This window comes from Pantherophis guttatus, chromosome 15 (assembly GCF_059756535.1).
Source record: "Pantherophis guttatus breed Tessera chromosome 15, ASM5975653v1, whole genome shotgun sequence".
Lineage (NCBI taxonomy): Eukaryota > Metazoa > Chordata > Lepidosauria > Squamata > Colubridae > Pantherophis > Pantherophis guttatus.
This window is the reverse complement of record NC_142077.1, coordinates 3,213,252-3,228,218: the sequence shown is the minus strand read 5'-3', so window position 1 is coordinate 3,228,218 and position 14,967 is coordinate 3,213,252. Positions and strand designations below refer to the sequence as shown.

The 14,967-nt window shown below is 46.8% G+C and overlaps 1 protein-coding gene and 1 long non-coding RNA gene across 3 annotated transcripts in view; one reads left to right on the top strand and one right to left on the bottom strand.

Moving 5' to 3' along the window:
- Positions 1-5,493: 5,493 nt before the first annotated feature.
- On the bottom strand, positions 5,494-14,354 carry LOC148111850 (uncharacterized). The gene is made up of 2 exons (XR_015730058.1): positions 14,064-14,354; positions 5,494-6,322 (listed from the first exon to the last, which is right to left on the bottom strand). It is a non-coding gene; the product is annotated as an uncharacterized LOC148111850 (long non-coding RNA).
- PLCH2 (phospholipase C eta 2) overlaps positions 14,234-14,967 on the top strand; it is a 182,161-nt gene continuing 181,427 nt past the window's right edge. The window contains exon 1 of one of the 2 annotated variants that reach the window (XM_087879286.1): positions 14,234-14,534. The gene's annotated coding sequence lies outside the window, so the exon portion shown is untranslated. Of the gene's footprint in view, positions 14,855-14,967 lie in introns of both variants that reach the window. The other variant, XM_087879287.1, reaches the window with a different exon arrangement.

Here is a 14,967-nt window from a genome sequence, read left to right as displayed (position 1 = left end):
GGAGTGATTCACGTAGCAGCTGTGGCAAAAAGGTCATAAAATGGGGGCAAAACTCACTTAACAAATATCTCACTTAGCAACTGAAATTTTGGGCTCAGTTTCGGTCGTAAGTTGAAGAATACCTTCTTCTTCCTTCCTTCCTTCTCTTTTGCCCACAACCCCAAACCTGTGAGGTAGGTTGGGCTGAGAGAGTTGCCCAAAGTCATCCAGCTAGCTTTCATAGTTAAGGTGGGATTAGAACTCGCATCTCCTGGTTTTTAAACCTTGACCATTACACTAAACTGGCTCTTCGAATAGGCTCATGAAACTTCCTAATTTCTAAAAAAAAAAAAAAATTGTATTACAATTGTATTAAAAGCAATGCTTCAATGATCGAGGAATAATGTGCTCCCAAAGCATTTTTTTAAAAACTACAGATACTCCTTGACTTATGACCAAAATTGAGCCCAAAATGTCTGTTGCTAAGTGAAACGTTAAGTGAGTTTGGCCCATTTCACCACCTTTCTTCCCATAGATGTTAAATGAATCACTAGTTGTTAAATTTCTCCCAACTGTTGTTAGATAGGATTTTATTGGTTTGAACTTAGTGCTTTGATATGGCCTATAACCGTAATGGTGAACCTATGGCATGCGTGCCACAGGTGGCATGTGTAGCCATATCGGTGGGCACGTGAGCTCAGCTCCGGCCGCCTGATTTTCGGGCCTTCTGGGCCCACCAGAAGTAGGGAAACAAGTTGTTTCCTGCCTCCGGAGAACCTCGGGCGGGGGGGGGGGGGCGGTGGCGGAAAGGTCCATCTTTTGCTCTCCGTAGCCTCCAGAGCCTTTCTAGGAGTCTGGGGAGGGCGAAAACAGCCTTCCCCACCCCCACGGAGGCCCTCCGGAGGCCAGAAACGGCCTGTTTGCCAACTTCCGGTGAGACTGGAAGGCCCGTTTTTTGCTGTCCCCAGCCTCCAGAGCCTTTCTAGGAGTCTGGGGAGGGTGAAAACAGCCTCCCCCTCCCTCGGAAGCCCTCCCGAGACCGGAAATGGCCCATTTGCCAACTTCCAGTGGGACCGGAAGGTCCATTTTTTGCTATCCCAAGCCTCCAGAGCCTTTCTAGGAGTCTGGGGAGGGCAAAAACAGCCTTCCCCACCCCCACAGAGGCCCTCTGGAGGCCAGAAGCGGCCTGTTTGCCAACTTCCGGTGGGACCAGATGGGCGCATAGAATTATGGGTGCACGCAAGCACGACCCCCCCACCCCACCCTGCTCCTGGCACACAATGGCAAAAAGGTTAGCCATCACTGGCCTATAGGCTAATCAATAAAGCTATCTATCAAACTGTTGTTAAATGAATCTGGCTTCCTCATTGACTTTGCTCGTCAGAAGGTCGCAAAAAGGGATTGTGTGTGACCCTGGAGCACAGCAACCATCACAAATATGAGTCAGTTGTGAATTTTGATCACATGATCCTGAGGATATTACAATACGGCCTATAAGTATGATAACTGGTCATAAGTCACTTTTTCTCAGTGCCATTGCAAATGTAAATTGAGGACTTCCTATACAGGATAGTTTACAGAAACCAATTTATATTTCCCCCCAAATTAATTGCACAACTGAGCCCCTCTCGCCTTTTCACAATGATAATTAATTTGAAAAATGTGCTTGCCTTTCCGTTTCTCATCTCAGCATAATTAAGCATAGACGGTGATGGAACAGTAACACAATCAGCGGCAGGAGAAAAGAACAGACACAAAAATAACAAAAGCACATCACTGATTGCCCCGAGATATGAAGCAAGGTCGCTGGGTCGAATGCCTGAGGAGAAACCTGTTCTACTCCAAATTTTGGGTAAGATTTCTGCTTGGTAAGATTTTATGAAAAGGCCACGCCAGCTTGGAGATCGAATTTTGACATTTCTGGAGGATTTTCATTACCAGGTCTTGAGTGCAAGAAGCTGGCAGCCACTAGATGGCAGCAGAGATTTTTAGATCCACAGTCTTAGTCGCCGCCTATCCTCCCATCTATTTCTTGCAAATACTTGTATTTTGGTCTGTGACCGCGAATAAAAGTTGTTATTATTATTATTCTTGCAAATAGAACATAGAATAATGGGGTTTGAAGGGACCTTGGAGGTCCTCTAGTCCAACCCCCTGCTCAAACAGGCGATCCAATACCATTCCGGACAAATGGTTGTTCAATCTCTTCTTGAAAGTATGATTTTCCACCCATTGTCTTTAGGTGCTTTGGAAATGAAGCTGACTCTACCCTGTGAGACAGTCCCTCAAGTAGTGGAGGCAGGTGACATGTTTCCCCGAATCCTTCTCTTCAGTAGACTAGACCAGTGGTCCCCAACCTTTTTATCGCCGCGGCCCGCTGAGCGCGCGCAGGGGTGGGGGCACGGCCCAGGAGCTTTTGCGCACGGCCCAGGAGCCTTTGCGCTGCAGCGTTCATGTCCCCCGGCCGCTGCGCGGCCCGGTGCCAGGTACTCCACGGCCCGGCACCGGTCTGCGGACCGGGGGTTGGGGACCACTGGACTAGACCCATGATGGTGAACGTATGGCACGCGTGCCACAGGTGGCACATGGAACCATATTGGTGGGCACGCGAGCGTTGCCCTAGCTCAGCTTCGGCACACATGCACGCTCTGGCCAGCTGATTTTCGGGCCTTCTGGGCCCACCGGAAGTCAGCAAAGGGGCTGTTTCTGGCCTCCGGGGGTGGTGGGGAAGGCTATTTTCGCCCTCCCCAGGTTCCTAGAAAGTCTCTGGAGCCTGGGGAGGGCAAAAAACAGGCCTACCGGGTCCACCGTGCCATCACATGCCAAAAGCGGGGGGAACACGGGAAGGGGGGGTCGTGCACTTGCGCAGGGGAGCAGGGCGTATAAAATTATCGGTGTGGGCACACACGCGACCGTCCCACAATCCCCCTCTTTTGGCACGCGATGGCAAAAAGGTTAGCCATCACTGGACTGCTCATACCTAGTTTTTTGAATTGTTCATCATAGAGTTTAGCAGAAACATTGGGTTCTTAGCTAACAACAGTGCAACATCTGAATATGCTTCCAGATCCACAAGTATTCGTTCTACATTTATCCATAAATCCATTAGATAACCAAGGGAACATTATGTCTTACAAATAGTCCTTGATTTGCAAACATTCTTTTAGCGACCTTTCAAAGTTAAACCCTGAAAAAAGTGACTAAGTCCTCGCACTTACAACCGTGGCAGCATTCCCCACAAACCATGTCACCTGTTTGTGGTCTGCCAGCAGCCTGGTGAGCTGGCAGTGGAGTCAGACAGTGAGGAGGCTGGGGAGGAACACGGGCCAGTCCTGGAGTCTGGGGAAGGCTCAGACGAGGGCTCTGCGTCGGAGGCAGAGATGGGGCCAGGGCCATCTGGGAGTGATGCGCAGACTCCGGAGCCTCCAGAGTCGGACATCAGAGAGGCAGAGGAACAGGAGGAGCCTGTTCCTAGTGTGCGCATGCACAGAGCTACCAGAAGGCAAAAACAGTTAAAACAAAAGGGACGACTCGGGAGTAAGGCCTGGATATAATTGGCCCCTCCCATAAGGCTTAAAAGAGGAGCAAAGGCACGTGGGCCCTTTGCAGGAAAGCAACGTTGTTATTTCTGTTCCCAGTCGGCATCTCTGTTTGATTCTGGACTCCGTGTAGCTTTGCCAAGTAGGTCTTTGGCAGCGTGTCAAGAGAGATAAAGGTTGGTGATTATCCTGAAGGATTTCTCCTGAAGGACATTTTGCAACTAATTGTGACTCAGCTGTGAATGAACGTAATTCACACCTGTTGCAACCAAAGAGGTTTTTGGGACTACTCGTGAGTTTTAATGATTCAGGAAGCCTAGGTCACAACCTCACCAGAATTAAGGGGCTTGGCCATCATCATGTATTTATGATGGTTGTAAGGTCATGTGGCTGCTATTTGTGACCTTCCAATCAGCTTTGGAACAACCAAATTTGTGGCAAAACAAGGTCGTAAAATCAGGCGTGACTCACTTAACAATTGCTTATCCATGGAAATTCTGGTCTCAGCTGTGACCATAAATCAAGGACTACCTGCATCCCCTTGCCGGTTCTGAATTATTCTCCAAGCCTTCCTTTTATTTTTCATGCGGGCTCTATTTTACTTTGATCGCAATCACATTTTATCCCGTATTTGCTTGGGGGAATACCCTATCTCTCTGCATAGAGGTTATGGCAAGGGTCAGCTCTGGAGCCGCATGTGGCTCTTTCGCCCCTCTGCTGCGGCTCCCTGTCACTCAAAATGTGCGACACCCGCCAGCATGCGATTTATTGAGCTTTTCGACCCCGGTAGGCCAACCCTGGATAAATCCAAGAAAAGGAAAGTTTCAGAAGAAAACAGAACGTTTAATTCAACTACATATGCTAGTTTTGTGGCCACTCAGGAAATAGGCACGGGAAGGGTTTTGTGGCTCCCGGTGTTTTCTTTTCTGTGGGAAACAGCTCTTTGAATGTTTAAGATTGCCAACCCTTGGGTTATGGGAACCCAACTAAATACAGGGGTGGCAGAAACCGGTCATAGGACAGGATTTGGGGGGATGCAATTCAGAAACGATTCTGGATTTAGACATTAGCTTCAAACCAATCGAGCAATTATGCAATTTTTTTCCCTCCTGATTTAGAGATTTGGAGCTTCAAACCAATCGAGCAATTATGCATTTTTTTTCCTCCTGATTTAGAGACCTGGAGTTTTTTCCTAATGGAAACCAGATTTATTGAATGGACAAAAATGATGAAATTCTGCAGAATTTCTGATCTCCTTCCTACCCGTCTCAGAAAGTTACTATTTTTCCATTTTTTGGAGGGTGGGGGGAAACCCAGGTTAGTTAATGCTGTAGGTTTCTTCCCAAGGCTGAATTAATTACCCTTCCCAGCTGATTCACAGTTCGCAATTATGCCTTCCTCCTCCTCCTCCTCCTCCTCCTTTCTTCTACCTTTTTTATTCAGCGAGAGCGAAAGGGAGAAAAAAAAAAGCTGTTAAATTATTCTCAACATACAAGATGAGTAATTTGACCTTAGGAGGTTTGAAGCAATCCAAAGCAAAGTTGCAGAAATCCGAAGGACCCCCCCGCTTTAAGCATTTAAAAGATGGATTATCTTCGTATCCTGGCCGAAGGGCAAAATGGAACCGTACCAAGCGAAAAGCCTTTCAAAGCAAGGTAGCCGAGGCCGGCTCACTTCAGCTCAGTGAGACATCTGAGTGCATGTCCAAAGAATTAAAATTCAAGGAACACTTAACAAAAGGAGAGGGAAAAAAAAACCTTACCAGGCACAACTTGTTCCTGAAGCTAAGAAAAGAATAGACCAAATTACAGGACTGCTCTCGGTAAATAGAACTTGCTTAGCGCTCCCAAGGTTTGGATAGGATTCCTTTATGTTTTAGGCTGCAGTCCTCAGCATGTTTATTAGATGGAAATTAAATCCCGGTGAATGGAGGGGTGTGTGTACATGTTTCCCCCCACCACCACCACCTCTCCTCTCCTTATAAAATGCCAAAGGATTTTATTCAGCCGCACATAAAAGTGAGAAGGGGTACAAGGCTAAGCGCTTGCATTGACAGAACTCATGTCACCCGGGGGGAAAGGGATTGCCAGATAATTAAGTATAGAACAAGGTTTTTGCTGGGTTGGGGGGTGGAGGGGGGGTGTTTCCATTATGACCCCAATGTGGCAGTTAGAAATTGCACTGCTTTCGCTACCGTCTTAAAAACTCAGAAACTTTATCCAGTGCAATTCAAGTCGGTGTCGTCATCTGGTAACTCGTCGCCATCATTTAACGACCCCATAATCCCTTGCGAGGTGAAGTCTGGGCAATTGAATGGAGCTAACAGAGAGTTTACTGGCCGGATGCCTTTCCTGTCGCCAGTGCGGAGTTTTGTTCGGCAGATATATTTCTCATTGTGCCCCAGAGAGAGAAATATCTGCCTTTACCTAGGATCGAACTCACAGCCCTCCTGATTGTGAGGCCAGAGCTCCACCTCTAGGCCACCGCGCCACTCTTAATGTCGTCATCTGGTAACCGATTCTCCCAATTTGGAAAGTACGAAGACTTGAATTCCAGGGCTGGAAGGGACCTCCGAGCTGAAGGCTGTTGTGGCCCTCCGGTGGCCAGCAGACCTGGACAGTGAGGAGGTTGGAGAGGAACTTGGGCCAGTCCTGGGAAGTGGGAAAAGCTCGGACGAGGGCTCTGCATCGGAGGCAGAGAGCGGGGGCCAAGGCCATCTGATGGTTATGTGGAGCCTCCAGAGTCTGACATCAACAAGGCAGAAGAATAGCGGGAGCCTGTTCCCGGTGTGCGCATGCGCAGAGCTGCCAGAAGAAAAGAACAATTAAGAAAACAGGGTCGACTTGGGAGTAAGGCTTGGCGATACCACTTCAGACAAATGGTTATCCAACCTCTTCTTAAAAACTCCCAGTGTTGGAGCATTTACAACTTCTGGTGGCAAGTTGTTCCACTGATTAATTGTTCTCACGGTCAGGAAATTTCTCCTTAGTTCTAGGTTGCTTCTCTCCTTGATGAGTTTCCGTCCATCGCTTCCTGTCCTGCCCTCAGGTGCTTTGGAGAATAGCTTGGCTCCCTCTTCTTTGGAGCAGCCCCTGAGATATCGGAAGACTGCTATCATGTCTCCCCTAGTTTTATATCTACAGTGATGCAGTCAGACTTCATAAAGGCCCTGCCAGCCTGTGGATGTACCATTTTTCCCCTTAGACAACCCTTGTCTGAAATTTGCTCTATCTATACATTTTGGCATCCATCTGGAACTCGGGGAGGAACAGTTTGTCACTGCCTTGTGACTCACTGACAAAAGTCACAAAAGAGGAAGATGATTGTTATGTCAGCAGCATAATCCGCAAATAGCTGTGTTCCTGACAAATTACCTTTTCTCACACACACCTTAAATCCTTCGCTTTTGCATGCCATGCGGAGAGCCGAATTCCAGAGTCCTGCGGAGATCGGAGACGCTAAAATCGAACTGTTGGTCAGAGGTGAGCGTCACATACTGTAGCGAACCGGTTCGCCCAGCAACGGAAATGTGAGCGGGCGCCATCCGCGGATGCGTGTGGCGTCACAAAACAACGGCAATTCGCTCGCGCGTAATGTCCATCCATGCATGCAGCGTCAAAAACGCAGCGATATAGGACAGGATTGCGCCCGCAGGTCGCCACCACTGCTTCTCCCGAACCGGCTGAATACCACCTCTGCTGTTGGCGATTTACTGGCTTTGATGAGGACCCTTTTGACCTGAACAGTTGCTAGGAAGGGACACACATAATCCCTTGCGGGGTGGAGTCGGGGCAACTGAATGGAGCTGAGTGTTTACTGGCCGGATGCCCTTCCTGTCACCAACGCGGAGTTTTTGTTCGGCAGATATATTCTCATTGTGCCCCAGAAAGAGAAATACCTGCCTCTATCTAGGATCGAACTCACAGCCTCCTGATTGTGAGGCGAGAGCTCCACCTCTAGGCCACTGCACCACTCTCAGATTCCTCTTTGTAAAAATACCTTGTTTTGTAACTCCAAAGCCGTGTTAATTGACCTTGGCAACTTTTAAGTGTGTGTGGATTTCAATTCCCGGAATCCCTCAACCACAGCACATCTTAGAATAGAATAGAAAAGAGCTGGAGGGGAACTTAGAGGTCTTCTAGTCCAGCCCGCTGCTCAAGCAACAGAACTATACCATTTATGAGCTGCGGTGGCTCAGTGGTTAGAGTGCAGTACTGCAGGCTACTTCGGCTGCCTGCAGTTCGGCGGTTCGAATCTCACCGGGCTCAAGGTTGACTCAGCCTTCCGTCGTTCCGAGGTCGTTAAAATGAGGACCCAGATTGTTGGGTGCGATAGGCTGACTCTGTAAACCACTTAGAGAGGGCTGTAACCGTGATGCGGTATATAAATCTGCTCTTGCTAGTGGCGCTTTCTTTTCATTGGAAATCCACAAAATCCGCCAACATATCAAAACCTTGGTTATCTGTGGGTATCTTCTGGAGGAGTTGTTTTTCGGTGTTTGCCCCCCAGGTTTCAGATCCCACTCCCCTAATTTAGGTGCACGAATGGGAAAATACTGAGAAGCGAAATGTTTTCAAAGAAAACGAAGAAAATCTAGTTGCTTTTTTGGAAAAAGAAAAGCCCCTTTGAGACGATTGAGAATCTCCACAATTTACTTGCTTTCTTCCTTCCCAAATATATATATATATATATATCTCACTAGGTGGCAGACGTGCCTCAAATCACGGATTCCGAACCGCTTCATTTTCTGAGAACCCCCCCGGCGTGGGAGAATTTCACTAACCCATCTACGAATGGCTTTGGGGCTGGAACAAGAAAGGAAAAAAAAAAAAATAGCACAGATTTGTCAGAGAGGGATCCATCCTGCAACTAAGAGAGAACAGTGAGAACAATTCATCAGTGGAACCACTTGCCACCAGAAGCTGTGGCTTGCTCCATCCCTGGTAAATCCAGATTACGCCGAGGGATTAGAACGGGAAGCCCTATTTGGGCACTGCAGATGTTGTTCCCCTTGCAACTTTTGGAAACTTTTCAGCAAGGTGCGTTGTGATTAAAAGTTGTGTTTTTAAGGACGTGCTTCCAAGAGAACAGGTTTAAGGCTCAGGGTGTTCCTTTAACCACAGGCTCGGCGTCTCCTTGCAGCAGCAAGTGAGTAATTTTTCATTGGCCCCATTTTACAGAAGTTTGACACCAGGAGTACCAGCCAGGAGCAGGACGAGACTGCCTCTGATATTGGAGTGCCAATTCACCTCCGAGCTTATAAAGAAGTGAGGGCAAAAAAAAATAAAATAAATAGACAACAATAATTAATCTTGCTTGACCTGAGCTGCCAACTCCCAGCTCATTTTCTAAACGGCAGCCGAGTTTAAATGCGTTCTTTTGCCCGCCGTCTAATCGTTTTGGCAGTTGCAGCCTGCAATTGTGGCTGCATCCGGCTTCATACATGGGGCCAAGCAGTGGTGAAATCCAGTTGTTTTTTTTTTACTACCGGTTCTGTGGGTGTGGCTTGGTGGGCGTGGCTTGGTAGGCGTGGCAGGGGAAGGATACTGCAAAACCTCCATTCCCACCCCACTCCAGGAGAAAGATACTGTGAAATCCCCATTCCCTCCCCACTCCAGGGGAAAGGATATTGCAAAATCTCCATTCCCACCCCACTCCTGGGGGAAGGATATTGCAAAATCCCCATTCCCTCCCCACTCCTGGGGGAAGGATATTGCAAAATCTCCATTCCCACCCCACTCCAGGAGAAAGATACTGTGAAATCCCCATTCCCTCCCCACTCCTGGGGGAAGGATATTGCAAAATCTCCATTCCCACCCCACTCCAGGGGAAGGATACTGCAAAATCCCCATTCCCTCCCCACTCCTGGGGGAAGGATATTGCAAAATCTCCATTCCCACCCCACTCCAGGAGAAAGATACTGTGAAATCCCCATTCCCTCCCCACTCTAGGGGGAAGGATATTGCAAAATCTCCATTCCCTCCCCACTCCTGGGGGAAGGATATTGCAAAATCTCCATTCCCACCCCACTCCAGGGGTAGGATACTGCAAAATCCCCATTCCCTCCCCACTCCTGGGGGAAGGATATTGCAAAATCTCCATTCCCACCCCACTCCAGGAGAAAGATACTGTGAAATCCCCATTCCCTCCCCACTCTAGGGGGAAGGATATTGCAAAATCTCCATTCCCTCCCCACTCCTGGGGGAAGGATATTGCAAAATCTCCATTCCCACCCCACTCCAGGGGAAGGATACTGCAAAATCTCTATTCCCACCCCACTCCAAGGGAAGGATACTGCAAAATCTCCATTCCTACCCCGTTCCAGGAGAAGGATACTGCAAAATCCCCATTCCCTCACCACTCCTGGGGGAAGAATATTGCAAAATCTCCATTCCCACCCCACGCTGGGGCCAGCCAGAGGTGATATTTGCCGGTTCTCCGAATTGCTCAAAATTTCCGCTACCGGTTCTCCAGAACCTGTCAGAACCTGCTGGATTTCACCCCTGGGGCCAAGCCTTAAGGGTACTTTGTGTTGATTTGACATAGTTGTTTTTTGTTGTTGTTGTTGTTGTTTTTATGTGTGTGTGTGAATCAGCTGCGGTGGCTAACAACGCACGGTTTGTAGCTTTGTGATGGTTTGTAGAGTCAAAGATGGGGAATGCCAGGTTGATGGATGGAGGTTTTGCAGTACGTCATATGAATTCTTCCAGCTGATTTTCTTCCTTCTCCTTGAACCAAAATGTGAATAAAAGAGGCATTTTGAGAAGTGGGCTTTGGAGGCTCAGCATTCCAGATGAAAAGGATGCGTAGAAAAGAGCTCAAGTTAGAGAAAAATGCAACGTCACCGTAACACGTCTATCGACATCAAAACCCAAGAGGGTAACATATCAGAGAAAGTTGCTTGCTAAAAAACCAAAAAAAAAACAACCAGCATATTAAAAACCGCTCTCCAAAGACAGACACACATTTTTGTGCGGCCTTAAAAAATGTGCAACCAGATGTGAAAAGTGGGTGAAAGGGAAATGCGATTCCAGACTGGAAAAATTAGAAAGCGGGAGAAACTGAAGCTTGATAGGGATTTTTCTTCCCCCCCCCCTTTCCCTCAAGTGGATTGACAGATGCACAGCGGTAAGAGCCAATTTATTAGGATTAGCCTTGCCAAATTCCTACGAGCTGTTAAGCTTTGTTGAATTTGGGAGTTGATTAAGATTAAAAAAAAAAAAAAATTGGCTGGATCCATAGTTGTGTCTGGAACTTGATTTCCTATTTCCAGATAGCGAAATTGGCTCAGGAGGAGGACTTTTGACTGAACATTCCCTTGATCCGTTCCACTAGCATGAGTTATTTCCTGAGAAAATGATATATTTTTAACCAGTTTAGGGATGTGCATAATCTCTCTCTCTCTCTATATATATATATCTATCAATTTATATTTTGCTGATAAAGAAATAAAGGCAGACTAATATAGATCTATTTCAAGCTTTTTAGCTTTCATCAGCTAGCCATACCCTTACTCGGATTTGAACTTGGGCTTCCTGCATGTTAGGCAGTTGAATTAACCTTCTGAGCCACAAGTTCTCCTCCCTTCATCAGCTTGAGCCAGGGGAAAGATTAAGTGTTTTTCCATCGAGACACCTGGTCTACCCCAACATGTGGGTACCCCATGCAAAAGGGAAGCAGTATGCATCCTCCCACATGTTGGGGTAGACCAGGTGTCTCGATTGAAAAACATATAAAGTGTTTTATGTTTGCTGATAAAGAAATAAAGGGAGACTAGTATAGATCTATTTCAAGCTATTTAGCTCTCATCAGCTAGCTAAGTTCGAATCCGAGTAAGGGTATGGCTAGCTGATGAGAGCTAAATGGCTTGAAATAGATCTATACTAGTTTCCCTTTATTTCTTTATCAGCAAATATAAATTTATATTTATTAAAATTATATATATATATAAATGGACTCAGTGGCTAAGATGCTGAGCTTGTCGATCGAAAGGTTGGCAGCTCAGTGGTTCGAATCCCTAGTGCCGCGTAACGGGGTGAGCTCCCGTTCCTTGTCCCGGCTTCTGCCAACCTAGCAGTTCGAAAGCAGGTAAAAAATGCAAGTAGAAAAATAGGGACCGCCTTTGATGGAAAGGTAATAGCATTCCGTGTGCCAAGAATTAAGACCGGGCGTATCTGATTGAACGGAAAAATAACAAAACCATCTATAACAGTGGTACCTTGGTACTCGACTGCTTTGAAACTCGTCGAATCTGGTATTCGACGCATTTTGATGCAAAATTGGGTCCCAGTACTTGTCGTTTGTTTGGTACTCGACGCGCGAGCTAGAACTTGTCGCTGTCGGCTGCCTCGTGATTCACTCTCGTTATTCCCCCGTGGGGAAAAAAATTCTCGGTGTTTTCGCTACTTGTCGCACTTCCCGCCACCAATTTAACGATGAGTACCGAGGTATCACTGTACTTTATATACAACCCTAACCCTCGAGTTGCCCCGGGGTTTTAAGTTGGAATTTAGCATGACGTTCTAAGAATTTGTAGCCGAAAGTTCGGTAGGCAAGACGCTGCCTGCAGAAGAAAATGTGCGGGGGAAATTCTTGGGGGATAAAAGAGCATTGTTATTTTTTTCCTGGTGATCTCTTTTGAGTTTTCTGGTTGCCATTTTGAGTTTTGTGGTACAGTATTCTCAGTATTGTTCATGTACCCTCTTTGCCCTTTTTCCGAACAGATTTTTTTTCTACGGAGAAATCTACGAAGCAAAATGTACGCGCTCCACTCGCCATCCTGCGTTTCCCTGCCTCTCTCTCTCTCTCTCTCTCCGTATCTTGAATGTGTGTTGCATGGAGGACAGACCTAAACTTCGATGTTCTTTCGTGTGATTTTTTTTTTATTCCGGTGGCTGTCATTTTTCTTTAAATGGTGGTCCTCAAATTTAACAACGGTTCATTTAGCGACTGTTTGAAGCCACGACGTCATCCCTGTAACACTTATGACCATGGCAGCATCCTTCTGCTCACGGGATCAAAATTCAAAATGTGTGTGTGTTTGTGTGTGGGGCGGGGTGGGGTGAGGGTGGGGAAGGATTGAAGTGGCCAGGCCTGGATGAATTTGAAAAAAAACCTCTCCACGCCTGGCCACTTCAATTTCTCTCCCCCCCCCCCCAGACACACAACACAGGTTTTATTTATTTATTTATTTATTTATTTATTATTTAATTTCTATATCGCCCTTCTCCTTTCGGACCCAGGGCGGTGAACAGCCAAAAATAAAACATTTGTACACAAAAGTTAAAATAGTTTTGAAATAATTAAATAAAGTTTGGCCCATAATTTAGAACATTTCAATTAAAATCAGTATCAATTTTAAAACTAATATAAAATCAGGCCAGCCCCATTTTCTTGGCGCTATTAAGTCAAGTGAAATTTGGAGGACATTTGCCACGCCACGGATTTTCAGCTGCCAGAGGAGAAACTCTGAAATGCATAAAAGAAATCTGATTTTATTTTTAAAGCTGTTAAAAACCTGGTACCAAGTCTAGACTTTTGCTATTTATTTCTTTGATTAAGCCTTTAGGGCAACCGTCTCCCCTACAAAACGACTCTGGCATGGTTGAGAAATTTACATTGTAGTGTTATCATTCCCATCACGCCGGCCAGAGGTTATCAAAAGTTGAGGTCCAGACTGCTTAAGCGGTGAAATCGCCTTCCCAGGGGTGAAATCCAGCAGGTTCTGAAGAACCGGTAGCGGAAATTTTGACCAATTCGGAGAACCGGTAGCGGAAATTTTGAGTAGTTCAGAGAACCGGCAAATACCACCTCTGGCTGGCCCCAGAGTGGGGTGGGAATGGAGATTTTGCAATATCCTTCCCCCAGGAGTGGGGAGGGAATGGGGATTTTGCAGTATCCTTCCCCTGGAGTGGGGAGGGAATGGGGATTTTGCAGTATCCTTCCCCTGGAGTGGGGAGGGAATGGGGATTTTGCAGTATCCTTCCCCCAGGAATGGGGTGGGAATGGAGAGTTCGCAGTATCCTTCCCCTGCCACGCCCGCCAAGCCACATCACACCCACCAAGCCACGCCCACAGAACCGGTAGTAAAAAAAAAATTTTGGATTTCACCGCTGGTTTGACGTGTTCTCAAACTTAACCAAAGATAACCTTTGTGTGCATAACAGATTGTTATTTTAAATATCTAATTTAATAATAATTTAATAATAATAATAAATTATTATTAACTTATTAAAAAAAAGAAGATTATTACTATTATTATTTGTGGTGCATAACAGATTCCGCCCTGGTGCGGAATCCTAGCATCCTAAGAGCCGGAAGGGACCTTAGAGGTCTTCTAGTCCAACCCCCGTTCTTCTTACTGCATCCTCTCTCTCTCTTTCTCTCTCTTTCTCTGACAGATTTGGAGACTTTGGTCATTACCTGTCCCCTGCACAGGTTGAGGATGAGGCATCCCGGAAGCCAGCAGAGATCCAGTCGACTCGCTCGCTAATAATTAACCAAACCCCCACCTGCGTTCGGCAGGTAAGGTTTCATCGAACCTACCTTTTTCCTATCAGCGGTCTGTTCCAGGGAAAAAAAAAAAAACAGGGAGTGTGCAAACGTAGCCATAAACCCGTTTCTTCCTGTTTTCCAACCTGAAGAACAAGTTCCCTTCCGCTTTTTCTTTTTATTTAAAAAAAACAAAAAAACCCCACAAACCACCAGCATCCGAAGTCCAGTCTTAAGGCCAGCGGGCTTCCCCTGCCACTTTTCGCCTTTTCGGCCCTCCTCCCTTTGAACTTGTTACCTTGGAGCTGGGACAAGGAGGCAGGAACGGCTGGCAGCCCGCTCTCTGTAATCTCAGGGCCCCCGTCATTATGTAAAAAGCGCGTGTGCGTGGGAGGGGCCGTGCCTTTTGGAGATTTCTGCATGGGCACGCAAGACGGAGCAAGGAGGGGTGGTGATGTGGTGTGGGGGAACGCGAGACGTTGCAGCTGTCCAAGGGAAGAGCCAAGAGAGTTGAGAAAGTTTGAGGTACGCGCCCTCCCTGCTTTTCCCACTCTTCCTCCTCCTCCTCCTCTTCCTCAGACTCCTCTAAATTTTGTAGGACTCAGGCTCCTTCCTGGCTTTGAAGCCAGAGCGAGTTGGGCAACTTCCAACAAGCTCCTACAGGAAGAGTTTTGCACGCTTTGAAGGTTGCAACAGCATTTAACTTCTGCCTCTCTCTCTCTGTCTGTCTCTCTCTCTCTTTCTCTCTCTGTCTCTCTCCCTTCCTTCCTTCCTTCCTTCGCTCTGGATCTGATAGCAAATGAGACCCTGAAGACAGCATCCCGCCGAGATGTCTCATCCGTTCGGTATTTTACCCGCCTGCCGTTTCTTGCTTGACTTCGACAAAGCGTTTGCCCCGTTCGCTTTTAACTTTGGTTTTGAATCTTTTTTTTTTTTGTTTTAAACCTGTTATCTTCTT